This window comes from Rhea pennata, chromosome 18 (assembly GCF_028389875.1).
Source record: "Rhea pennata isolate bPtePen1 chromosome 18, bPtePen1.pri, whole genome shotgun sequence".
NCBI classification, from domain to species: Eukaryota; Metazoa; Chordata; class Aves; order Rheiformes; family Rheidae; genus Rhea; species Rhea pennata.
In genome coordinates this window covers 5,694,756-5,721,288 of record NC_084680.1, presented here as the reverse complement: position 1 = coordinate 5,721,288, position 26,533 = coordinate 5,694,756, and positions in this window count along the sequence as shown.

Below are 26,533 nucleotides of genomic sequence, written 5' to 3'. Positions count from 1 at the left end.
ACTGGACAGACTTCAATTAAAAAAAAATAAAAATTAAATTTGCTGTACAGTGACAAGTTAGAGAAGCTTTTATATGGAAATGCTTCCAGCTGAAATACGGGACCGTTATGTTTCAGTTCCTAACAGACAACTCGATGTGACCAAAGTTGCTTCCAAAAAGAACAGCACCTTACCACCACTCACTACAAGCAGAGCTGGAAAAAGGTTATCTATATAAAAAATTGATTCAGGTCCCTAAGTCAAGTCAGATGGGGTTTATGTGCAAGGCTTTGAGAGGGATCCTGCCAGCGGTGGCTTATGCCACTGCAAGAGCAGCATCCGGAGCAGATGGAGTGATCTACCCAAGGGCCACCGCGCATGGAGGCTGCACGCAGCACGTTACCCACCCCGCCTGGGGACACGGGTCACCGACGCTGTGAGGCTGCTCAGGCTGCATGCAGCCGAGCACAAGGTACCTGCAGCTGAGCGCAAGGAGCAGCGCTGGGCCAGCAAGCAGCCCCACGGCTGCCCCCGGGGCAGGGGAGCGCATTGCCCGCACCGGGGACAAGCCATGCTCGTGAATCTGCGCTTGGCAGTATTTGCACCCCAATGCTGCAAAGCCCTTGATCTGCTGTTTAACTTGGTTAAACCGCTGTTTAACAGCAAGACTGCTCCAGACTTTAACCTCTGAGAGAAGGTTAGTGAAAAACACACTGCATGTAATGGGTAGGAGAGGGATGAGGAACTAGGAAAACATCTTGCTAATTCAACAAGATTGACATTAAAGGAGGAGACAAGATGAAAGAACAGATGTGCACATTCAGGGTAGGAAATATCTGCCCTCCCATGCCACTGCTATGCATATCCAAAACTGCCTGAGCTTCTGGTGAGGATATGGCTTTTTGAGGGGAAACTATGAATACTGATTGGCCAAAGAAAAGGCTACAGATCTTTTTCTAGAAGAAAGCAATCACATAAATAAAGTCACAGGTGCTTAGGAGATGGAAAATATTTTCCATCCTTGCCTGAATGATAACGTTCAGATTTTGATTTTTTCCTAACAATCTCTGAGGAAGATGCATGGCTCATTCAAGCCTGAGGAAGATAGTCTACCATACAGAGTAACTCTGACCAGATGAAGAGTTTTGGGGAGACTGTTGAATATGGCACTTTGAGAAGGAAGCTGGAACACCGTGTACATTTTCATGCATGAGAATACCCCAGGTATTTCTGCAAGCTCATACCTATTTCACTGTGATGCTTGCACCAAGCTATGAGAGCAACCAGTCCCTTTCAGTCCATTTACCTAGATACTGAACTCTTTTTGCTATTTCCATCCCAGCATCCACATAAAGCACAAGGTCTAAAATAATCTCAGTAGAGTGAAATCCATTTAGTAAAAATGAAAGAACAGAAGAGAGCCTTAAGGCAGTTGTATTAACCTAGAAATGGGGCTCAGCTAGAAACATACATACAGGAGAAAAACAAGGTCAGTAAAATGAATGTATGGACAAACTGGACAGAGTCCAGCAGCAGACTGCTAATATGGCTATATGCCATATTTTGGAGCGCATGAAGGATGAAGAGTGGCTGGGAGAGCTGACTTTGCTCTACCTGGGGGCTACAGGGGAGCTAAAGAGAAGGCTAAAGAGGATTCTGATTTCAGGGTGCAGCTGCCTAACAGGGGGGTCATGGAGATGTTGGAGCCATGCTCTTTATAGCCAAAGAGCAAGAGACAACACACACAAGTAGCAGCAACAGAAATTCCAGCTAGATTAGGGGGGAGAAGTGGGGAGAAGTCCCAGTAAGAGTGGAACTGATTGCCCAGAGAGATTGTGCATCCTCCAGCCTTAAATACACTCAGGCCCCAACTGGACAAAGCACTGAGCAACCTGATTGAACTTTACAGCCCTGCTGTGAGGAGGGGAGTTGAAGCAGAAACATCTAGAGATGTCCCCCATACACCCGACATACCATGATTCTCTGTTTCACTTACTTCTATTGAGTTTGGTTTTTTTCCTCCCCAGGATAAAAGGAAGTTAGTCTTTCAGCAACAGAAGTGAATCAAAACCTGCTATGGCTTAATAGGAACATGATTAAATCCCAAAACAATCCCCATTTTGTTTCACTTAAGTGTACAGCACTGTCTCTGACAGTAAGTACACTTAACAATCTCCTGTGAAATAAGAATGCTTTTTTACAGTGGAATTTGGTATCTTTCATTTGGCAACGAAGACCAAATGAACATCAGCAAGTGAGAAGAAACTGATAAACTTTAGCATTCTTCACAGTGGTTAGCTCAATCCTTCCAAGTGGCGATCGCGCAAAGTCCAAAACTGCGTGGGTGCACACAGGTATAACTTCAGCAGCCTTCACACACGAAGGGAAAATGTAATATCTACTGAGTAAATTAATGTTTCTGGTGGCTCAGCATGTGATGAGTTACACCACAGAACAAATGGTAAAACTTCTGCCATTAACACTATCCTGGAGTAAGCCTTTACACAGAGCTATTTATATATATATAAAACATACTGCGTAGCAAAGGAATGCAGTGTGCGTTGAACAACCTTTGTTTCCTACACTCTCCTCCTCAAGCAATGCATCTCCCAGAGGAATTTTCCAGTCTGAGGAGCAAAACAAGCCAAGACTGTTCAAGCAGGTGTCTCAATCAGCTCCGAGTACAATCTTAGTACAACTGAGCTTAAAAATATTTGGGAATGATGTAATAAAAGATAATAAGTTTTTGCTGTATATTCTCCTCCACCCACATAGTAAGACTGTCTTTTGGAGGTTGTCAGTTGTTCTGACTCTTTATAAAGTACGTGCTCAGGTTCAAGGGCCAGAATCAGCTCTGACTTTGCCAAAGTAAGCTAAAGTAACCCAGGATGAAAAGGAATTGGCAATGGCAATGCCCGACTTTGAAGGAAGACGTGGTACCCCAACACTGTTTGGGGTCCACTCCTGCGGCTGGTGTAAACTTGCAAAGAAGCAAGCACTAACCAAAAACAGCATTTGCAGCTGGGAAGTGGTTTCATTAGCAGAGAATGAGGAGGCAACCAGTCATTCAATGGCAACCATGCCATTCATTTTTCCAGCCCCTCTGCATGCTGTACTTTCACCTGCTCCTTTCTCCAGTCCTTTTATTTTGCCACAGAATCGAGGGGCTGCTAACTTGCCTAGTTAACACTCAAATGTGCTGCAGCACACATCAGTATAGCAACTATAAAAATCCTCATAGCATCTGATTGATGTTTGCTGGAGACATAACTTTGGAAGGATAACAGCTCTTCATATTATCGTTACCTATCTCTGGAAATGAAACCCTTCCGGGCTTAAAGGGAATTTTCCTGTAGTGTGAAGTTTGCTAGCAAGATGAAGTGAACCCTAAAGTCACCGGTGAGATATTACATGCATTATGACTGCTCTATTTTTCGCTTCCATATACTGTATTATTATGTGGTTCGTCATAGCAAAGTGCTTAGGGAGACTCTCGGCATAAAAAACGCAATATAAAAGCCTATTCCAGCTGAAATGAAGGCTGCTAATAGACAGTTCAGATCATTTCCATCCTGTATCCTGATCTTAAAAAAGACCAGACTGCTTCACTTGGAAAAACATCACATCACTTTACATTCCACTCTGCCCAGCTATAAATCATTGTTTAAGACCTACCTAATTTAAATTTGGAGAGCATCCATCTGTCAAACTCCAAGTCTCCAGCACCTTCTGGGCCAAACACCCCCAGGTGTTCTTATCAAATACTCACGTTAACAGCTCAATTAATTATGAGTTAGCCAGATCAAACAGGCCAGTCTCTAGCTTGGCAGACATCTGATGTTCAGAAATCCTACCTATGCAAACGTTACAAAGTCAAGCAAATTTAAATACCAGAGGGCTCAGATCAATACCACATTAAGATGCTGAACTTACCTCTTCACTTGGGAAACTCACGAGAAAAAGAGAATGTAGACCTGCTATTTGTCAATTCTTCGATGGAATTAAAACAGAAAACCATTCCACTAGATCTTAACTGTTTGGTCTGTTACTAGAGGATGAAAATTGGGAAGCAAAGAAGTGCAAAACCCCATGAAGCCAACAGAAAGTAGCAAGCGGTGCTTGCTAGATGCACATTTTAGAATGACTATGTTAACTCAGCAGATATTTCCTAAGAGGCACAGGAGATGCAAATAAGTTAGGCCCCAGCTCTGCTAGTCTCTTTGCAAATCTTAGCCTTGCTACAGAGAGAAATCCCCTCGGGAGATTTGTGATACAACACCTTCAACAGCCTCTGCCACCTAATAGACGTTCCTAGGGGCATTTCTCTCGGGTAGCGCTCAAAGTTTTACCAACCAAGTATCATCATCTACCTTCCAAGTGTTTCCCATTCACTCACCAAGCTAATGATGCTGGGAAGTGATATAACACAATATTGCTCCAAATGTAAGCTTTGTATATAGGATGACATGCAAGACCTTCTGCAGCAAGCCTCTGCTGATACCTATCGCTCATTGCTTTCAGATCCTTAGAAACTCTGCATGCTCACATGGTCTCATACATCCTCGTGCTTTGAGAAAAGGCCAGATAAAAGCCAAAGATCTTAGTCCTGGCTGCAAGGAAAGGGGAGCAAAAACATACATTGGCATACAAAGCTAGCAGTCCTCGGCACTGCAGCATTCCATGTCTCAGGACTCTTTTCAAGTTTAAAGTTTGAGTATCTTTCCAGATCATACTTCTGATTATTTTAGTTATTATCAATATAGTTCAGTAAGCATCTGTGCTATTTTTTTGTTGCTGTGAATGACAAAGGCTTTTTTTATTTAAAGCTATCTGAAGAACTGAGTCACAGATGCCTCAGTAAGAGTAATACTTAGCATTTATGGCAAATAACGCTTCCCAGCTTCCCAGCACTTTACAGGCAAAGACTAATCAATCTTCCCAGCATACTTATGAGATAAGAAAGTATTATCTTAGTAATGTATTATTGGTCAGATTTCACATGCCTAAGAGTACTGAGCAATATTCCTTCATGCCAGTCACTCCATCGAATTGCAATGAATAAATCTCAGAGAAAATCACAGCTAAGTGCTTATACATTTGCATAATCCCTTAATTTATTTGTATGGTACCTTTCAATCTGCACAAACTAAAGACAAGATTTTTGCAGGCGCCTAAGGGAGTAAGGAAGACCCCAGCTACGATTGTGGTTGATGGGCAGACACAAGGGCAGCTGCCTGTAATCTGCCTGAGTTTTGAATATGCTGCTGCCTCATGGGCAGCCTGCAGACTGCTTGTCTGGGAACCACGCTTCACATCTCACAGAGACTTAAGCAGCTGGGCACACTCAAGCAAATACGGTTCACTGTGGTCTAACGAGCCCCCTGGCTGGACCTCAAGTTGAGCTTGCTGGACTCCATGCAGACCGCAACTCTAGTCCACAGCTTAGCCCTCGGGCAGGTCTTGAGATGCAAAGTCAACACGCCACATTTCCAACTCGCTCCATAAGGGAAGTGCCAGCCTCAGACACACTCCAACTTTCAATTGTGTACATTTTAAGATAGAGACAGACTTCTATACAGTGTTAATCCATCCAGAAAACCAGAGGGGCTGAAGAAGTCCACAGATATCTTCAAACAACTGTAGGCTTTATTGCAGTTCAAAATGTTTAGTCTGATAAAATACTCAGGATCCTAAGTATTTGGTTCTGAACACCCTAGAAACAAATAAATATAAAATACTGTGATTTACTGCTATTTACAGCAATAGCAGATGTTTTCCAAGGTCACAGAGGGATTCTGTGGAAGACCTACTATCTGAAACTACAGCACTGGGATTCACTGCTTTGACCATATCTTCCTCCTTCCTAATACCTGTGATTTGATGCCACTGCTATTTACTGCTTAAGTGCAATCGCACTACAGTGCTGTGTTGGATCTGGGCTTTCCGACTGACCCTTCCCATTGCCAGCTTTGTGCTGAGAAAACAGAGGAGGAAATACACGAAGGTCAGACACACCAAACAACTGTCAAGTATTTTGATGCCAAAATACAGAATTCCCAGGCTCTTGAAAATCTCAGCTCAATGATTTCAGGGCTGGGCAGCAGCATTGCTACAACACTGTCACCCCAGCCTGGCCCAGAGACAGTCTGTGTCCCTCAGAGTCAGTGGGGAGAGAGAAGGTCCTCCACAGGGAGGCTCAGGACTCCTGTGGGTTCTTCAACATTTTTGTAAAAGTACTTCTATGATGGCAAAAAGATATGGAGTGTCACAAACACATTAATTCCACCAAAAGTATCAGTTTTGACTGCCACAGAAAAATAGGTCAACTGAAATGCAAATAAAAGGAAATAAATTTTCTGTAAAGTTTAGCTTTTCCAGTTCTTGTTTGTTTGTTTGGTGATGCATTATCTGTTATGATCTTTCACTAAGAACCTCCATTTCATCCACAAGGGCTTTTGTCATGGCTGAAAGTACTGTAGTAATTGTTTTCCTCTTCCATTATCATTTATCTTTTATAAAGAGGTGTTAACTATGACACTTGCATTTGAAGGGCAGTTTTTCTTATTGAAGGCTTAGCTTTAGAATAATGGGAAAGATTAGCATGCCTTTAAATTGTCTCCTTTCTTTACAAAAACATGACAGATAAAAGATATTTCACATAGCCAATTCACTCATCCTAAGTACTGCATTTAATTAAATGAAGTAAAGCACCTATATTTCTTAATGGATGCTGCCAAGCTTCTTGAATATAGACTCCTCTCAAAAGTCTCCATCAACAGCCTTCTGGTCTCTAATATACATTTCTGGAAGATAGTGCTTTCTACAAAATGCTAGAGTGATAAAACCAAATGTTACATGCCTGCACAAAAAAACAAAGGCCAAAAATCTCTTTTGCAATGAAGCACACAGGAGGGTATATTTTTCTTCACTATAGAAGCTTGCAATGACTACAAATCAGTCTTTTTTATTATTATTATTTGTGCATTTGTCTTTTAATCAAATCACTGAAACTAAATGTGCCAGACTTGTGGAGCAGAGATAGGTGGGGATGAGATTCACCCAGGCAGCCTCTCCAAGGCAATTGCGCAGCAGGTTTCCTTTGGCAACTTTTAATTCTCAATGTCAACTTTACACATACACACACACAAAAGAAAAGAAGAAAAACCCCTTTTCATAATGATTTCTAAATGCAAGGAAAATAAAGTAAATGATAATCAGGATTAAACTGAAATAATCTGGAAGTTGTAAACTGCATGTTCTTATGAAAACAAAAAATCCCCAAACCTAAAATACCCTCCAAACCCCCAAAACAACAAAAACAACCAAAACAAGAACAACCCCCCCAAACAACCCCCCTGACTTGCTAATCCCTCAAAAAAAAAAAAATGCAACCAAAAAATAACCAAAAACCCCCAACCTTCTCAAATCCCAAAAGGCAAAAACCAAAAGAACAAAAATCAAAAACCCCCAAACAACAAAAATCCAAAAAGACAAAATAAAATAAAATAAAAACAACCAGTCCCTTCCAAAAAAAAAAAAAAAAAAAAAAAAAGAAAAAGAAAGAAAGAAAACAAAAAGCCCCTTAATCTGGAAGGCAATCAAACTTCACATGCTTACAGACCCAGCCACACAAAAGAGAATCACAGCTTATATAACATCACCCTTTAAAGATGCTTCATGCATCGAAGTTTGCTGACAATAATTTTCTTCGATGGGCATCATGAGGTGAGAACCAAAGAGCTGAGCTGTAAAACTGACTGCACGCAAAGTCCTCTCAGCTACAGAGAGCGAGCAAATGCGAAAGACGATCTTTTTTCCCTATGCCTTCAAATCTATATCCGTGACAGTACCTTTGAAGGTCATTTGTACGAAGTAGGTCAAGTGTTTCAGACAGAAGTATGATTTTTTCAAGTGGGCCCCCTTTTCTCTCAGTGCGTCTTTGTTTCTACTTCATGAACATTTTGTTACACAGTTCTAAGGCGTGATGTATTCTAATTTTTAACAATAGGATTTAAAATTACTTGCACTGTAAATGCTTTGGAGCTGCGGACATCTCTTCTGAGTTTGTACAGTGCCCAGGACAACAGGGGTTTTGTCCAAGGCAGAAGTTCCTCAGTGCTACAATATTAATACAGTCTGATGTTGCATAGATGTCTGATTTTCAGAAACGTCAAACACCTGCAGCTCCTGTTAGCGTAACTGGAAAGTATGTTATTAATTATTCTCATACTTAAAATGCTTCAGCTGCCCAATTAGGGGGCAGAACTGATCCCACGTCACTTGGGCAGCCAACCACGCAAGCGGCCGTGAGAATAGAAACCAGATTCAGGCCTGAAGCCTGAACATGACTCCTCAGAGCTCTGCTCCGAGTAATTGCAAAACAACAAATGCACTGAAAGCAAAGCAGGATTGATTTGTGACTACTTAACAACTATAAAGGCATTTAGTTGTTAATATTGTTTGTAATGAGTGTTTTGGCCAATTTAGTCTTCCGCGCTCAGGACCTTTGAAAGCTGCACAATGATTTCTGCCGAGCCGCAGAAGGGCTAATTTCTTCCTTATATCTCTACCTCACAATTTCATTATTTGCAGTAAGTCAAATGCTGAGCTGGAATAAGTCAGTGCAGATTCATTAGTCTATGGAAAGGCACTAATAGTTACCAGCTGAAGATTAATCCCATAAACCTTTGCTTCCTGTGAGAAATATTTACTACCTGAAAAATTACTTAAATTAACAGAGCCGCCCTGTTTTATCTAACGCAAAATATTCATCATTTCTTCTACTCTGCAGTTCCAGAAAATGTTAAATGTTTTCACTGAGCTAAAGCTCACGTCCCATTTTTTTTCCATGGATATCCTTATTCACAGTCCCCTGGAATTGGCAAGGATGCTCCCCAACGCCTCACCACGGAGGAGAGCTGGAACCGACAGGCTGAACGGAACTACGTGAGACAGCACTTGTTCTGCTGTAACTATCAGTTTTTCTTCTGCCTGAAATAAAGCCCAGAAAATATCAGACCTAACAGTTTCTGTGGCTCTGAGTTGTTAAGCAACCCACAGTTGCAGGTAAATAATGTCATTAAAGGAACTGGAGCCCACGAGGGTGAAATGAGTAGGAAGAACAAACTGAGTGGGAGGTCAGGGCAGAGAGGAATTGTCTGTTGGACTTCAGAGATTTCATAGTAATTTTTCATTTCAATTTTCTTCAGCACTAAAAATTATCATCTATGAAAATCAAGGGCTCTTCCAAGAAGCTCCTCTGTTTTGTATGCTTTTCTTGTAATTTCCCTAAAATTTATGTGGAATGTACACATAGCAAAAAAACCCTTGCCTGGTAATAAGATACTACTGATCACAGAGAACTGTGCACCATGACAGAAGCCACTCTTTATAGCTGTCAGCTTTATGCTGCTATGTTCTCCTGCATTTTTACCTATCAGCATAAAGAAGGGCCTGATATCTCCCTTTAAACTGTAGCCTCGTATTTTTAAAGCGGGTAAAGTAAAAAATCTAAAACTCTTTAGATGTCTGAACACACAAATTTATACAACCAAATTACACATTAGGAGCAAGCGCTGAGGCTCAGAAACATAACGAATGACCTTCTGCAGCCAGGCAGCGACCCTGAGGTTGCAGCGCAGATAAATCCCTCAGGGCACCTTGGACACAGCTGGGACCTGGAATCACTGCAAAGCTTGTCCTGAGACACTGATAACCTGGACATCTGCTCTCTGTCACCGAGTGGTGCTGGTTGAGCATTTCTGCCTATCAAGTTTCAACAAACATTGGTAGTGTTGAGAAGTAAAAGACAAGTCCTAGGATTTCCCTACACAGTAAGTAGCGTGACTTGTCTGATGGCCACCTTACATTTTCTTGATGAATAAGGTCAACGAGCAATAAGCAAGCAGGAAAAATGCACCCAAAGCTATAAAGTATGGATAGTAACAGCAAGAAGGAAAAAAAAAAAAAAAAAAAAAATCAGGGTACCACTTAACAATTGCCTTCTCTCCACTATGATCAACATATTCACTATTTTAAGAGACCACCTTAATATACCTTTTTATTATTATTAATGCTTTTATTCCTTTAGAACATGCAAGGCATTTAAAAGAATAAACAAACAAAGTCTTTGCTCAGATGGATGTTCCATACAGCTTGTGATTCAATGTCATAGCCCAATGGCTATTAGGTTTGCAGAAGCAAAACACATTCATCCAATCCTTGTGTTACTTGTGTCTGCAAACTTGGACTGGAAGGCTTGCCACAAACAGCTTTATCTGATTTGCAGCGCCTGCCCTTCCTGCCATGCCAAGAGTGCCACAAGAATGAAGGCAGCTGGCAAAATTGAAAAGCAACAGAGAAAAGGAAATAGCTAACTGCAATTTTGAGAGCTTTAAAGCACCAGACCAGAAAAGAAAGTGATACGAGCTTTGGATTAGCCTTAGTCTGTTTTTGTAATATCCAAGTTGCTTTTCCTTTTACTCCTAATACCAAACCTAATGCTACCCCTAACATCAAGCTATATGGTATTGCAGTGCAGTGACTGTGCAAACTCTACTAAATTCTGGGAGCCTTAAATTTGGTAAAATTGAGGCAGTTGCCAAGCATAATTTAATGAGTGGATGAGAGAACAGGACAGTTCTCAGCTCTAGAGGAAAAATGTGAACCTTCACCCACGAAAAGGAATTCCTCCTAATGTACAGAATGTACAGTCTGTAGGGAAAGTCCTCCACTCTGATTCCACGCTGAGATCCAGCATCATGCCTTGCCATGGTCTTTACATGGTCTTCATGGGAAATGACTAATGGAAAACACTGTTTTTGACCTCTCTCAAAAGTAGCTAAGAATAACAAATAGCTATGTCAATCCCCAATTCTGACTAGAGTAAGAAAACTCCCGGAGCATAAGAAAACACAAAATCTATGGGGACAGATCAAGCGGATTCCCCTAATGATGTCCTAGTTCTCCTTGGAAATTCTTCATTCTCCAGAAACAAGAGTCACAGGGTAAACATGACACTTGTTACGATGGTGCCTCTCCCCATAGAAAATAGACACATTCCTGAGAGGCCCTGAAGGAAATGGAGGAAAAAAAAAATGCATGTGACATCAGAACTCAGGGCAAAGGGAACATGACCAGAGGGACAGTTGTAAAGACAATTATATAGGGAAAAGGACTTTGCCTCTGACCTACAGCATCTTGTTGGAAAAAAATGGTAGCTAGATTGGCCCCGTAGCTTTCCTGTAATGGAGTCAAAATCATAAAAGACAGAAAAGAACAGCTACTGAAAAACTCTTCCAGGAGGGATGCAAAAGAAAGTCTCGGGTAACAAGAAGAAACTACAGGTGGCAGCCAGTCCTCTGCAGAGGTGAGCAGGACCAGGCAGATGGGAAGCATGTTTTTCCCTTGCACCCACGTACCACTCTTCTGTTGCCACCACACTGGCTCTTGCAGCCCAGCAGAGCTTCTGCAGCCCTTAGTTGTACCAGTGGGCAGGGAGGAGGCACTGTTATGCCTTTGCCCCCCAAAAAGCTGGTGCTACAGGTAGGCCGGTGCAGCTGATGGGCCACGCAAAACTGGGCACAGGAGTAGTAGGTATCAGCTTCCTCCTTATTCTGTAAATTCCTTTAACTTGTGAATATTACCATTTAATTTCCTCTTGGAGAAAATTGCTGTAATGGGGATTCCAAGTACGTTTCAGTTCTTTTCTGCCATTGTTTTCCCCCACACGTTTTTGAGGGTGGGGGCCTTTTTATAGGTATTGTTCAAGTGCAGTGCTCTTTTCATAACAGAAAGCATTTACCCCTCTCCCTACTAAGCACACCACCAAGCTTACTGACTTTGCAAAGATGAGCAACTGAGCCAACTCTGCAGGTGTTCAGCCCTCTAGAGTTGAGGATCATAAGTGCTTCCATCTCCCTCATTAGCTAAAACAATTAACAGGGAGAAGGAAAAGGCAGTAGCAGAGCATGCAGATCCCTATTCTAGTTCCTGTAATAGGACATCTCTCAGAAGTACAAGCATTTCAGTGAGATGATCTTAAAGCACAGACACTGGGCCCAGACACATTCATATTGCTATTAATTCCCCCAGATTTGAGTTGGTCAGAAGTGATGCAGTTTAGACAAGTATAGCAGGCCTGAAATGTAGTCTCTGTTTCAAGTCTCTCTGGTGAGACCCTTGAAGTTCGGAGAGGGGCTTTACAATACAGCCTAGCTGGATTTGTCTCCAATGCTCCACAAAGAAGCTTTAGGTCCCAGAAGACACTGCTTCAGGCTGTGATGTGACCTGGCCATTGCTTTTGTGCAATGCAGGTTTCCCGAAGCTTTTGTCACTTTTTAAGCAGGAGTGTGGCACTGTAAGCGACCCTGTTTGCTCTGCAGGATTAAAGACACATTCAGAACTCCATCTCTTCAAGGGTTCACAGTCCTTATTCATTTAAGGTCAGAACCTGATGACATCAGAACCTCTTTCAGCAGCAGATGATGTCAGATGGGGACAGGAATTATGAATTCATTAATTTCAAATCCAGGAGGGGAGACAGGACAGAAGATTCCAGGTGCAGAAAGGCTCAGCTGCAGTTCAAACAGGCAACATGACACGAAGGACATAGGACAAGAACTCCAACAGCTAACAGACTTTTAAGACGTTTCCCCTCTTCTGCTCAGCGCACATTAGGCTCACTTTAAAAATTCTATACAGAAGTTAGGCAATCAACAACTTAAGGACAGAGTCTAACATTACTGGTTAAACATATTATTAAGGACCCTGATGCTTTGATAAAAAGTTAGTGAATTTTTATCCCATTTACAGCAATAAAACTGCTTAAGTGTTATCCTTCTTGGAAGCCTGAGTTATTGCATGAGCTAGGTCTGGTAAGCGTATTGCCTAAAATTGCCTCTTTCTGCATTTAGAGTTTGCAAGTGTAAAATAGTGGCTTTATTTCCCAGTGAAGGATTTATGTCCAGGTATAATTTACTACCCTGGAAACTATTGTCAGGAGAGCATCAAAGCGATGCTAAGAAGGTTGTCAAGAAAGGCTGTCAATCTTGAGAATGTATCTCATTAACTTCCTCGCTAGGGCTGGAACAGCAGGGCGCCTTTATAATTTATTCTGCAGCTTCAGGAAAGAGGATCTCAAGATAGATCTTTAGCTGAACAATAACAGGCTTTAAGGTCTCTCTGCTAGATTGGGAAGACTGGACAGCGAGTTACCTTTTCTTCAGAAAAGGGCAGATCAGGCAGTGAGCAGGATATGGAGTTGGCCTGTGATTTGCTAATTCTCTGCAGATTCTCCAATCTCTTTTACTACCAGGACTTAAAGCTGCACTACACAGAGCCAACAGAGATTTGAACTTCACTCAGCAAACCAGCTGACTTTGATGGGAATTACTCAAAGTTCACGTAAGGGCTGGAGGACTGGACAGAAAGAAGGAAAGAATGGAGGAGGATATTACATTCTTGGATGTAAATTGTTGGCTAAAGAACATATGAGATGTGAATAGACACTAAAGAGCATATTCGGACTGCCTAAATTTCTCCTGAGTCTCTTTGCCTCTTGGCTGGCTTCAGATTCAAGTCTTCAGATCTTCATTCGGGTCTCAAGAGGCCTTCAGTAGTGCCTGGATTTTGATATAGCCTAGGCAGAGAGGCATATGTGAAACTGTAAGTTTGAATAAAGGCCTAAATGAATCATTATTTCAATCTTCCCCAAAGGTGAGGTTTTTTTTTTTTTTTTTTTTTTTTTTTTTTTTTTAATCTACAGATCTAGCAGCATCATTTGCTTAGCAATAAGGTGAACTTACACTACTCTATGCAGCCTCCACTTTTGGGGGAGAAAATTCATTATGGCCATCATTGCAACATTCTTCACACTCCTTATTAGTATACTTTCTGGATAAGTGACTAAAATAGCATTGATGTTACCCATTGTCACCATCTGTTATCACAGCAGAAGGCAGTAGATTTTGTACTTGTGCTGATCAACTTCTATTTGAGCTTTGTAAGGTAGATCTAACTACAAGGTGCGGGCTGGCAACCCTTATACCGAGTCATAAAATGGGGCTAGTTCAGGAGTACAGTACTGAGGTGCCTTTCTGTCTTACACATTTCAGGAAGAAAGAAATCACAACATAATCAAATTACAAGCAAAGTATATGAAAAAGTACTGAACCAGAACAGTTTTTGCATATTACCAGGGCAAGCCTTCAGCTAAATGCAGACTCATCAGGATTTATCTAAATGCGGAGGCATTGCTCTTTAACCTATGTCAGCTGCAAGGGGCAATACTGAAGCACAAAATATGATGCAGAGAAGATGTGACTTGGCATTCTTGGTCAGCCCCTGCTCTCTCAGGGCTTTACAGATAATGAGATATTTGACAGCCATGAGTTCAGGGCCACTCCACTGGAACTTAGAAATAATATACACTTTAGGAAATTTTACACTCTCCAAAATTTGAATCCCATCCTAAGTAGAAAGCTCTAAAAAAAGTGAGTCTAAAAAATAAGCAAAGCTTAGCACTTTTGATACACAGTTATCACTGTATATACAGGTTATTTGCCAAATGCTTTCCAGTAAGTCAAGGAGATGACACGCTGCTCTAAGAAACTTTCTGTTAAAGGACAGATAGGCAAGGTTAGAGAGAAGAGAAAGAAGAGGTACTTTTACTTGCCCTACAGTAATCACCATTGTAAACATGGATCTTTAAGGAAATTTATCCATTATAATCACAGGAGGGTTTGGAGCAAGGATATAGAAGGTATCTTTAACCTGGTTTGCTCAAGCGTTAAAAGCGTTGAAGCAGAAGCTGCAAAGATTAATCCTGCACATGTGCAAAGACTCTCGGGTTGAGTCTGTGCACCTCACACTGAAGCCTGGCCTACTGCGGTGCAGATCTATCAGCCTCTGAGCTATGCTGTGTGCATGTCTGCTGCCAGAGTACAGTCCCCTTCCACAGGGGCAGAAAAGATATCTTGTAGGAAACGTGTTGAACCTAATGCATCACTGAAAACCTGCCCAGCCACTGGGTTGGATCCTTAGCAACACAAAAACTTTTGCTGCTGGTGCTTGATGCGCTTAATGCCTCTGCCACATGTCAGGTGAAGAAGCATCTTTCTTCCCTGGGCCCTGCAACTTTTCTCCTTGCCAAAAGGAGAAAGGCTGCGGAGAAGGGAGAACTGTGCTGGCCCATTTCAGTAATTGATGCTCCAATAAAAATGTTGGCCCAGCTCCTGGTGAAGAGGCTGCATTGCACCTAGACTCCAGGGGCTTCTTTAACTGTTTTTGCTCGCAGGGTCCTTACTGAGACCCTTTATGAGAACTGTGGAGACAGGCATGCATTTCATCCACGAGATTTAAGGCAGCGCCATTGCTAAAACTATTTCCTCTTCATCCCATTTAGAGGATACGCAGGGCTTTGAAGGAGCCACGCGTGATGGGAGTTACCCTCGGCAGACAAATCTTTCTCTCATGTCACAGCGCCTGCTCAGGTAACATCAACCTCACTGGACCTCCGGCTGGCAATGCTGTCAACAGGGCGGCTAAACGAGAGGGTATACTGACCTGCTGCTGCCCTTTCTCACATGCAAACCGGCATAAGTAGTACTGAAATCAGGTTACACAGTTATATATAACATTCATAATCGTTTTACAGTAGGAAGCAGTTTCCTGGCTACCCTGTTGTCCGACAGAAAGGACGTTCACGGGGCTTGGGCTGCCTCGGAAAGATGGTATTTACCGTTGTGCAAGGGCCAGTCCAAGCATGAAAATTAAAATCTCAGATCGCTCTACATACCCCATCCCCACACAACTCCCTCGAACACTTTGCCAGCTGAACGGACAGAAAATGAGCACGTTTTCCTCATGGCAGTGCTGAGGGAGAAGGCAGCACAAATAGTCCCGAGGAAGGTAGAAGATACAAGTCACAAGCAAAAAGGGGACGTGCAGCCTGTACCGAACTAGCTATTTTAAAGGATTATGAGGAGATAGGAAGCACCCAGATAGATTCAGATTAAGAACAGGTGGGTTTGATCTCGGCATGCAAAAGCACATTCAGCTGCAAAGAGGCATAATGCCAGCCCGTATCGGCAATTTTTAGGTACAGGCTTTCTCACGAGAAAGCACTGCAAACACACACTCAATTCACCTCTTAAAAATTCCCCTGCCCCTCTCTAGTGGGAAGAGCTCTACTGATACTGAAAAACTGCCTTCCCTCCTGATACGGAAAATTTCACTTAGTCCTAACTTTCCTGGGAGGTGTCGTAGCTTTATCTGCCATTTATCATGGTGTGCAGCAAGGGGAAGGAAGAGTTTGTGGAGCAAACTTTCCCCCCTGAGCCTTTTTTTCTACTCCAGGCATCCAGATACAAGCAGGAGGAGGCAGGCTCAAAGACTCTCTGGAAGACCAGGCATTTCTCAAATCTTAACTATAGCTAATGAATGAATTTTAAAATAAGCCTGCAAGGCTGTTCGACCACTCCACAACCCTGACTGTCCAGCAGGACAGTCCTGCTGATTTCCACCACTCCCCTTAAGATGAAGAAAATCATCCCCATAAAATTATGTCCTAGCTAGTACAGAGTCTTTATCTCCAGGCACCTAGGTTACCTTCAGTACATAAGGTGGCCACTCTTCTTCACCTAAACAGGAGACTGATGGAGCAGGTCACTGCTGGAAAGCTCTAGGAATTCACTGTGCATCACAGCTCGCTAGAGCCCACATGTGAAAGACTTTATGCCCTGCTGCAAATTCACGGAAGATTTATCTGAGGAGAGGACTGACTGAAAGGGCCTAAGCAGCGTTTGATGGCTGAGGTTTGGAGGACATTACAAGAGGCCTTTGTAGTCTGCTTATGGATTTATAAGCCAAGCTGCAGTATAAATGGCTTTAACTGCATTTTGTAATGTAGTATGACTAAGAACTGAAAGAAAGGCTCTGCATTTCACATATTAGACATGCGATGGAAAAGCTGTATTTCTGCTTTAGGTTTTCTTCCTCTCCATTTTTAAAAATCCAATAAACAAATATACACTAAATGGGGCTGGTAGTGGGGAGCTATTGATTCTAAACAAGATCTTCTGAAGAAAAAAGGGTCTAAATGTGTTAGGAAGCAAGAGAAAATTGATGTCTCAGACAGGCACAAGTCCACAGAAAAGTAGCTCAGGTAGCTGAGGCTAGGACATGCAAAAAAGAGAGCATGTATTTTTCTCTCTACTTGACTTGTCCTTAATGTGAGGTGAACAAAATTTAGTGCCATCTCACACTTGAGCTGCAGCATCAGTCTTTTCAGGCTAGCCTCGTTCACATCAATTACAGCACTGTTCACAGAGGCACAGGCACCAGCCCAAGGAAGCCCCAAAGATGTGCACAATCCAATTATTTATATCATGCCTTCCTTTACTCTCTAAGCCAGCTCGTCAGTTGGTGTAAACCAGCTTGGCTCCTCCAAAATTGTTGCTGGAATTTTACCCCCAGCAGCAAAGTCCCATCTGGCCCGAGATGAGTACACTCCTCTCTTTAGAGCTGCAGGCCATTCTTACACAAGTACTTGTACAGGGCCCAGTTCTGCACTCGTTGGCATTGTGGTAAATCAGAAGCAACTCCATTACAGCTGATGGCACAAATTCTCAGCTCTTGGGATTCTTGAATTCAATTGTGTAGTAGCAGAAAGACATCAGGATGAGGTTAGAATTGGGTTTATGGCATTTAAGCTACACGCTTCCTTACTCCAACAAATTGGCAATATTCCTTTGTCACTTTGCGTTTGCAAAGTGAAAAGCTGAGGGATAATACCTGCATTGCCTAAAAGTCCATTCTTCAAAAAACTCTCCTAGGAGACTATCAGGTAGCCAGAAGAATTTTTAGCTATCTAAGCTACCTTCAGACCTATTTTTGATATTTGTTGTTATGGAGGCTTTAATGTAGAGATTTGTTCCAGTTGTTTTTACTCAAACTGCTTAATTACAAAATGCTGGGGGACTTGCTGCTTTCTTTTCAAGTTTGTTCATTAATCTGTGTTAGATCCTGCTCAAATGAATTATGGCACCAAGCCAGTTTGCTTCACAAAACTAACATTTAAAGAAGTAAATAATTGAAAATGGTTAAAAGGCATAATTATTTTTGTAATGCAACATCTAATTAATCTGTGGAGCTCACTGAAACAAGTGCTAATTGAAGAAAATACCTTAACAAGATTTTCAAAGGAATGATTAGCCATGGTTAAGAATAGGAATTTCACCATGCCAGCAAAGTCACTTTCACATTTCTATATATAAGCTAACCACAGGCAGGAGTCGAGAAAGAGCAGCCTGATGCGACGTGCTGGTGGCTTGCCTCTGTCTGAGGCATGACACATTAGCCATCATCAGAGACAAGGTCCATCTAATCTCCATCACTCACCTGTTTTCTTGTGGCAGTTCCAATTTTGCTGTGTAACGTCAGGGCAATGTGATAATAAATAACTGACTCATGATGAAGCCATCAGCTCAAAAGCCTTTCTTGAAACTAAATGAATTAGTGCTTGCTATGAGCAATATCTCAACATGACTAAGCTAACTCAACCATTCATCCATTAGCAAAGCAAACTGGAACCAACCCAGACTTAGGCTTCTGGCAGAGCACTGTCCAGGTAATTTCTCTATAGCAAGCATGACAAGCATGCCCTCAAGGGATCTGATCTCTTACAAGAAAAATCAGAGAGAGAACAGTTGTTATTGAAAATACAGTCGAAAATCTAGCTCCACTGAAGCTCCAGGTGTTCTGCCATTTCACTGACATCTTTAGATCTCCTTCCTTATTCTGAGACTTAGGAAGATGCAATGTAAGAGATTAGGAAAAATACATTCAGAGAAATATGTCTTTTCCCCAAATCATTGTGAGCAAGCTTGGATAGAATTTGTTTTCCTGCCTAGATCTGCTTGTTCAGATTAACATCATGCAGAGGACTGCCACTGCATAGGAGTGAATACGACCAAGACTTTGCCACCTGCTTCTCCCATGACCCTGCAATTTTCAATGTCAACTCACACTGCTTGGGGAGAAGAGCAAGTATTCAGGAGTTCCTGAAGATTTCAAAGCAAAACATCTATTAGTGGTTCCATGTATCCATTTTTCATATTCATATTTTTTCCTTAGGAAATTTTCCTCATCTTCAAGTTCAACCAGTCCATCCATTTTTTATAACAACCAAAACCAACAGGAAAGATCAAACATGCCTCTGGGTAAATGGTACCGACTTCAACCATCAGCTGATCACTATGCTCTGTCCATTATGAGCCAAATATTATCATACAGGAAGAAATACTGGAGTTCAAAAATCTTTAAAAATGTACTCAACGTATTAGCTGTTCACCAAAGGAGTACACATAATAAAAGTAATTTTTGTTTATACAGTAAGCACACTGAAAAAAACCCACAGAAACTATCCTTATTAGTTTCAAAGAGGATGAAGGTTATGACAGATCCACTGACATACGGTTTTACATCTATGTGAATGGATGGCTATAGTTTGAGATGCTAGAGAATATTCTTTTTCAAGAAACCCAAAGCAAAATCCATTTTCTGGATCTCTTATTCTTTTATGACATTGTAAAGTTGTTCTTTTTTTCTCCACATATTTAAAGCTTTTCTGACAATTTTTGTCTCTCGGCTAAATTTGTCCACTCTTAAGCATTAAAGTGTGTTCACAGATACAGCTTTTCTCTTCCAAGATCTCTTATCACAGAAATGTTGGCTGGAAGGGCCCTCTCAGCCTCGTGCTCGAGGTAGGACTATCGCCAGCACTGGCTCCAGTCAGCCATGGCTTTGTCTAGCCAAGACTTGACAAACTCCAAGGATGGCGCTTCCACAGCCTGTCTAGACAACCCGTCCCAGGACTGCCCTTCCTTTCTAGCAAAAATTATTTTCTTAACATTCAACTTGAAGCTTCTGAACTGCAATTTTAGGGCCACGGCCCTTTTTTTTTTATTATTATTATTATTATCTGACATTACCAAGAAGAGTTTGTCTGCATCCTCATTCTAACTACCCTTCAAATAGTTTTAGGTTGCTCTTAAAGAGCTGCTTGGTCCTCTCGTCACCCAACTAAACCAATCCAGTCCTGTGAACTTCTCCAGCAAGGTCCCACACTGTTGGCTCTTGTTGCCTTTGCTAGCCTTCTGCTGGATCTTCTCCATTAAGTTTGGAAACAAACTCCCAGTTTTCTACACCCAAGTACCGTTGTAGTATGGGGCAAACTTGAAAAGAAAAGACATAGGCACTTCTTCACGCTTCTAGAAACAAGCATCCGCATTCTGAAGCTCTTGCTACTTTCCTGTTCCCTCTTTCGGTGGACATCGGATCCTGGGAGTCAGTCATAGCATCATAGAACAGTAAGGTTGAAAGGGACCTCTGGTGATCATCTAATCCAACTGTCAGTGTAGCCTATACAGGAATTGAACCCACAACCTTGGCATTAGCAGTACCACGCTCTAACCAGCTGAGCTAAACCTGTCCCAGTCCTCCAGCTGGCAGTACTTGCCAGCATTGGCAATTACACATCATCATGTTCCAATTGGAAATTATGTTGTCATCAGATCACCAAATAGCCAATTCATTCAGAAAACAAACAAACAAAACAATGGAATAAAACTGAGGTAGAATAAATTAGCCTTTATCTCAATTTTTTCATATGGGCCCTTTACAGCTGTTACTTTAACATCCATCTGTCCGTTGTATTTCTAATGCCATTCACTGCTATCATTTCAACGGCTCCATTCTCCTTTCATCCAAATGAATGGTTTCTGTGGGAACAGCTGGACCACTATGTGCAATGTACAGTCCATCGCTCCCTTGTTATTGTGAAACATGTTGTGAGCCACATAGCTTTGTGCACCGCGTCACAACATTTCAAAGACAGAAACACTGCCTCTGTCCAAAAGGAGTTTATCACGCTACTGTCAAACCAAAAAGCTCAAAAATCACAAATAATGCCAAATAAAGCCAGCCCCAAACCATGCAATTGATTTATTTAGATGCTTCATTTAGCAACTCTTAAATCAGAAAAAGATACTGAAATACTTCAAGGATCTGGGCTTTACTACCTGACAAATGACACTTAAATCACCCCTTCAGTTGCTCCAGTGTTTCAGAAGGTTTTCTTAGGCTCCTTTTACAGATGAAGAACTGAGTGCAATAGGTCAAAGCTCTGATGGAGCTGGCAAAACAAAACCTTTTCCCTCTTGCCTTGCTCTCTGCACCCCAGCTCAGCCCTCTACAGCAGCACAGGCTGTAAGCCCCAGAGCACGCTGGATGGCAGCTTGAAGTCCTCTTAGAAGAAAAGGCAGGAGGAGAAAACATAAAGCTTGCTTCCAGTTTATGGAGGATGCTGTGCACTGTGCACGGGTTGGAGGGACAGCTGCACAAAAGCTCGGCTCCAGAGAGGGCATTTGCCGTGACCTACCGACGACGCGCAATGGAGGGCTCTGCTGGTTGAGTGTCAGCAAAGCTTCTCACACTGTCTGAATTAGTCCCTGGCAACCTCACGTGATGACAAAAGCTTGCTAGACTTCTGCCTGTCATTGCCCGATTCAGTCTGGTGACCTCCTCTGTCCCGGACTACTCGTCAACCCCCTTACCTGAAGGTAAAGCAAAACCTATCACAGGGACTGCTCTTGTTAACTGACCTTAGAGAAGCTAGAACAGGATGAGAGCAGCTCAGCCTCACGCTAATTGAAAAGCCAGCTCCATCAGAGACCAGATTGCTACTCATCTCCAAGTGGTCTCGCACACACGGTGTTTAACAGTGCTTTCATCAGACAGCACATAGATCTTTTCATGTGAAGTTTTCAGCATTTCAAAATTGCTTTGTGGTTACCAGCCCTATCTTACAGCCTGATAACAGAAACTGATTTTTTTTTTTTTAAAAAAGGAATTCTTGAATTCTCTCTTTTCATTTGAGTAGAAATAAGTTGTGCCCTGCTCCTGAATCAGAATTTGTGAAAACTCAGGGAAACAAGTTGCTACACAGGGTCAGACCAAAGGTCCAGCTGGGCTCCTGGAAACACAGACAAGTCAACTTATCGACCTTTCCAAAAAAATTCCCAAAGATTCACCCACAAAAGGCACAAGAAAACTCAAGTGCAGATGGAGAACTAGAAGGCCATCACCTGATCCCTGCTCACATGCCATCTGTAATTCAGTCCAAGGATTCACAAATGCTATTTTGCTAAATGGCAGCAGTCCTGGGAGATCCCGTATCAGCAGCAGCAACGCTGACACATGGCAAGCAGTGTTTTCAAGAGTACTGCGGACAACTACTGTTGCACAGATTACTGTGAAAGCACCCCGGTTCAAATCGATAAAGATTATAGTACAAGTCCTAACACTGCATTAAGCAAAAAACCTGTTTACTGTGCATTAAGTGATGCAATTAACATTTAACCTATGTGGCTCAGTCTTTTACCCTCTTTGACCTCTAACATGCTCATTCCACATATATCATGCTATTCCCAACAAATTTAAATTCAGTGAACATTCTTGGAGACTTCCATCACAGTGCTCAGAAACCCTGTGCATCTCAGCAAATACACTCATCTTCCAGTTCCAAGATGGTCATGATTTTTATTTTTTTTAATGTGCTTGCCAGTTTCCATTGCAAATCATGCAACGTCTGGTAAGCAAATGAAAGGGTAGAATGTTCTCATGCTTGGGAAAAATATCCAGCGTGGGAGAAATAGAAAGTTACTTAGAAGTAGTTGCACCCTTTTTTAAAAAACAAAAATAAAATAAAATGAATAGAATAGATAAGATAGGGGTATAGAGAATATTTTGATGGTGGCCTTAACTTCTGAAGATGTTTCTCTGCTACACTAGCAATGAGGAAAGAGAAGAAATAACAGAAAGGAGCCTTTATTGCAAGCCCTTGTACAAGAGGAGAATGTTTACTAGCAAATGAGCATACACAGCAAGGTTTTCTGGCCAGTTCACACAGAAGGGTGTTATTAATGTCTTTACATTAAGTCTGCCTCAGGCTGATGCACAGAAGCTCCAAACTAAACTGAGCTGAAAGAAATAAATGTCACCTTTTATGTGTGACTTTGCACAATACGGCCAGTGTAGCCTCAGCACACTACTTGCTTGGGGATCTTGCTACATCTTACAAGCCTGGGATCTTAAAAAAATCTATCATTTGTTCATCAGAATTAACTGTCAGAGGCTAATGAGATGAGTTAAAAACTCTTCCCTTTTTACTACCAAGCGTACATAGCCCTAAACAGTTTGGGCCTCTTAACTGTAATATCAAGGAGCTGCAATTTAACTTGATAATCCTTAACTGCGCTGAGTCTGGAATGGCAGTAGTTTGTATGAGTAGCTCCTACAGTGGGCCCAATTCTCCCTTAGGCTTACAGGAAGCATAAATGACAGCTAAAGCATCTTTACACATTGCATTTCAAAGAAGGATTAGAAATTCTATCATAGTCATTTACATTAAAGTGAGTGTAATCATCCACAGTCCAATTTAGTAACATTTTAGACTTCTCCTTTGATGAATGTGACTACGACACGTGGGGCAAGAGAGAATCATGCCTTAGCGTGTTTAGACATTCAGAGAACAGAACAGCATGGTACAGGTCTAATGATAATTGTACAGCTATCTATATTACATTCTTTTCAGCCTCTCCTTAATTATAACCAGAATATATATACCCAATACCGTAAACTGTCGTCTGACAAAGAAAAACAGAGGACTTGAGATCTGTGGAAGTTTGCTTGGCATCTCTCAGCAGCATGAAATTGGATGAAACAAATAACATTCTAGACCATAAGCGGAGGCGGGAGGGAGATATGTTTTCTTTCTATTCAAAGAACTTCTGAATATGATCAGCTTTTGGAGCCAAGCACAAGCTAAGAACAATTTCACATAAATACAGGAAGAAGCGATGACAACACTTGGGAATAATCACAATGAGTCAAAACTGCAGAAGTCTTCCCAGTGCTGCAGGATCACTTGGAAAAACAACCTCTCATTTTCCAAGGGCAGTAAGTGATGATAAATGAGGACATATTTATTAAGAAGGGCCTTTACATCCAGTTTTCTTCTCTCAAATCGCAGAGGAGGATGGGGTCCCTGTCTGCTGAACACTGCTTTCTAATGCAATAATCCCAATATGCTCACGGGACCAAGATGTGACCAATAACCTTGATGACAGGTTTGTTTAACACCTTGAAGGACTTCAAGGTTATCTCCAGTATGGGAAACAAGCAGGAGAATGCTTATTTTAACTAAAACTAGTCTCCTCATTTAGCTTTCATTTCCAGAGATGCAAATATAATAATGAGTGTGTGTGGGGGGGGGTGCCTCAAGGGAAAATCCTCAATGTTAAAAAAGTTTTTTTAAAAGCATAATTAAAACTGCTATATATGTGAATGCTGAGGGCTGCCCAGTGACTCTGGCAGAACGGGCACAAGCTTTAAGCAATCAGAAGCTGCTTTCCCTCTAATCCACTCAGTGACACACAGGCCAAACCAAAACCCAGTAGCACAAACAAGCAGGGCAGCCGGCAGCCCCACAGTGTTTTCTCTTCCTTTTTTTCTGTCTCCTATTGCCACTGTCTTTATGCACAACGTTCATCTCTTCACCCTGGTTTTCCTCACTTTTAAGACATAATCACACTTGGTTCCTGTACAGAACTACTGTGAACTGGAGCTCAGTCAGCCTGGTTGAGAGATGACACGGGAACGTGAAGTATTCTAGCTGGAGACGCCTGCAAGGTGAGCTTGAGCAGGCGCAGAGCCATGTGCTAAGCCACACTACAGTACGCACAGGAGAAGAACTACGTTCGGGTGGTGGCACAAGGGAAATTATGAAAGCAATTCAGAAGCATTGTAATGAAGTACAATGCACTGCAGCACTGCTCAAATTCAAAACAGGAATAAATTCTTTCATATATTAAGTGCTCCCTGAAGTCCAGGGCTGCCTAAAGCACGAGGCCCTGTTTGGGGGCACAGTCGCGCATGCTAAAAGCTGGTTCCGGGTGCATGACACATGACTACAGCTGAAATTCAAACTGACATGCCCGTGGCTCCTTAGCTGTCTGAACCACGAAAGCCAAATTAAACATTGCTTCAGCTGGAACTTACCCCTTTGTACCTCTAAAACCGTTAAAGAGCAATGTCACTTACGAGACTGGCCATGGGGAAGGGCAGGTGTCTGACACTGGGAAATCATTTCAGCTAGGGGTGGTAAATCCAGTCTATAAACTGAAAGTCTCCAAAATGAGTTCCACATTCAATCCCACCCCTCTCCTTTCTTTTCCAGTTGCATTTGCTGGGACAGATGCTGAGCTCCAAACCTGGCCAGCCTTCTTTAATGGCAGCAGCACAGCTGTAACCTGAGGTCAAACCAGCATGCCTCTGGCAACTTGGTCCAATACCTGCTGAATTCAACAGAAACCTTTCAACCAGCTTCAGTGAGCTTTGGTTTACTCCCTAGGTGACACTGCATGTCCTTTTTTAAAATTTTATTTTATTTTTTTATTAAAGCTTCACAGTATCAGGCAGTTAAAAGTGTTATTTTATCTCTAGCCAGCCTGAGCTGACTTCTCAGCAGGAAGCTGATCTTACCAAAAGATCTTGAAGCATTCCACTGTGAAGCAGCTCAGAGGAACAAGTGTCATTTAGGGGCTTGTTTTAATAACCGTTTTCTTAGGGATGGTTCAAGCAGATTCTGACATCTAAACAGCATCAAGTTCACCAGAGCAGAAAAGGTAACTCCTTGCTTCCTAATTCACCTGCAGGGCGAACAGTACCAGATACTAGCTAGCTCATAAAAACATGCCTGTTATCCGAGCATATGGGAGCTGGCCCATCACTCTTAATTGCACGTATGGGGCGGTGAAGGGGGGAAACAACATTTAAGCATTGTATCTACAGAGCAGCTGTTTAGCTTTATATATATATATATATATATATATATATATATATATATATATATATATATATTTATTTATGGTCTCCCTTTCTTAACACGCAGGAAAAGACAAGCCAAACCCAGGTGTTTCTCTCCAGTAAGCCAGGAGTGATGCTGTTGTGCTGGAAAAGGTGGCAGGTCACCACACCTACAGTCTACCTCCAGTGAGCACTGATCCCAGTGATGCTCCACAGTAGCAATTTTCAGACCTTTCTGCAAGAAGACACCACCTCCCGGGCAGCTTAGCATTCCTCTTTCCATAGTGCTAAAGAACGGAAGATAAACCTGACTGCCTGACGCTTGCTGGCTCCCCTCTTTCCTGACACCTGTGCAAGGCGATTATCTGAAATAGCCTCTTACAGCATTTCTGCTCTTGCAAGGCGTGCTCGGATCCTCAAAAGAGGCTTTCAGTAGTGCTTCCTTGGATCAATGGCATTTCAATCCTGCTTTCCTAGGAGGCAACGCTCTCCGAGAGTGATCTGAAATGGCAAAAGATGATACGTGTGCTTCCTATCAGTGACCTGGGAGGTAACAGCACCTGCATCCTTGTGTTCAGAAATGGGTGAAAATTTGCCTGTTGCTTTAAGGATATTCAGATTTGGGACT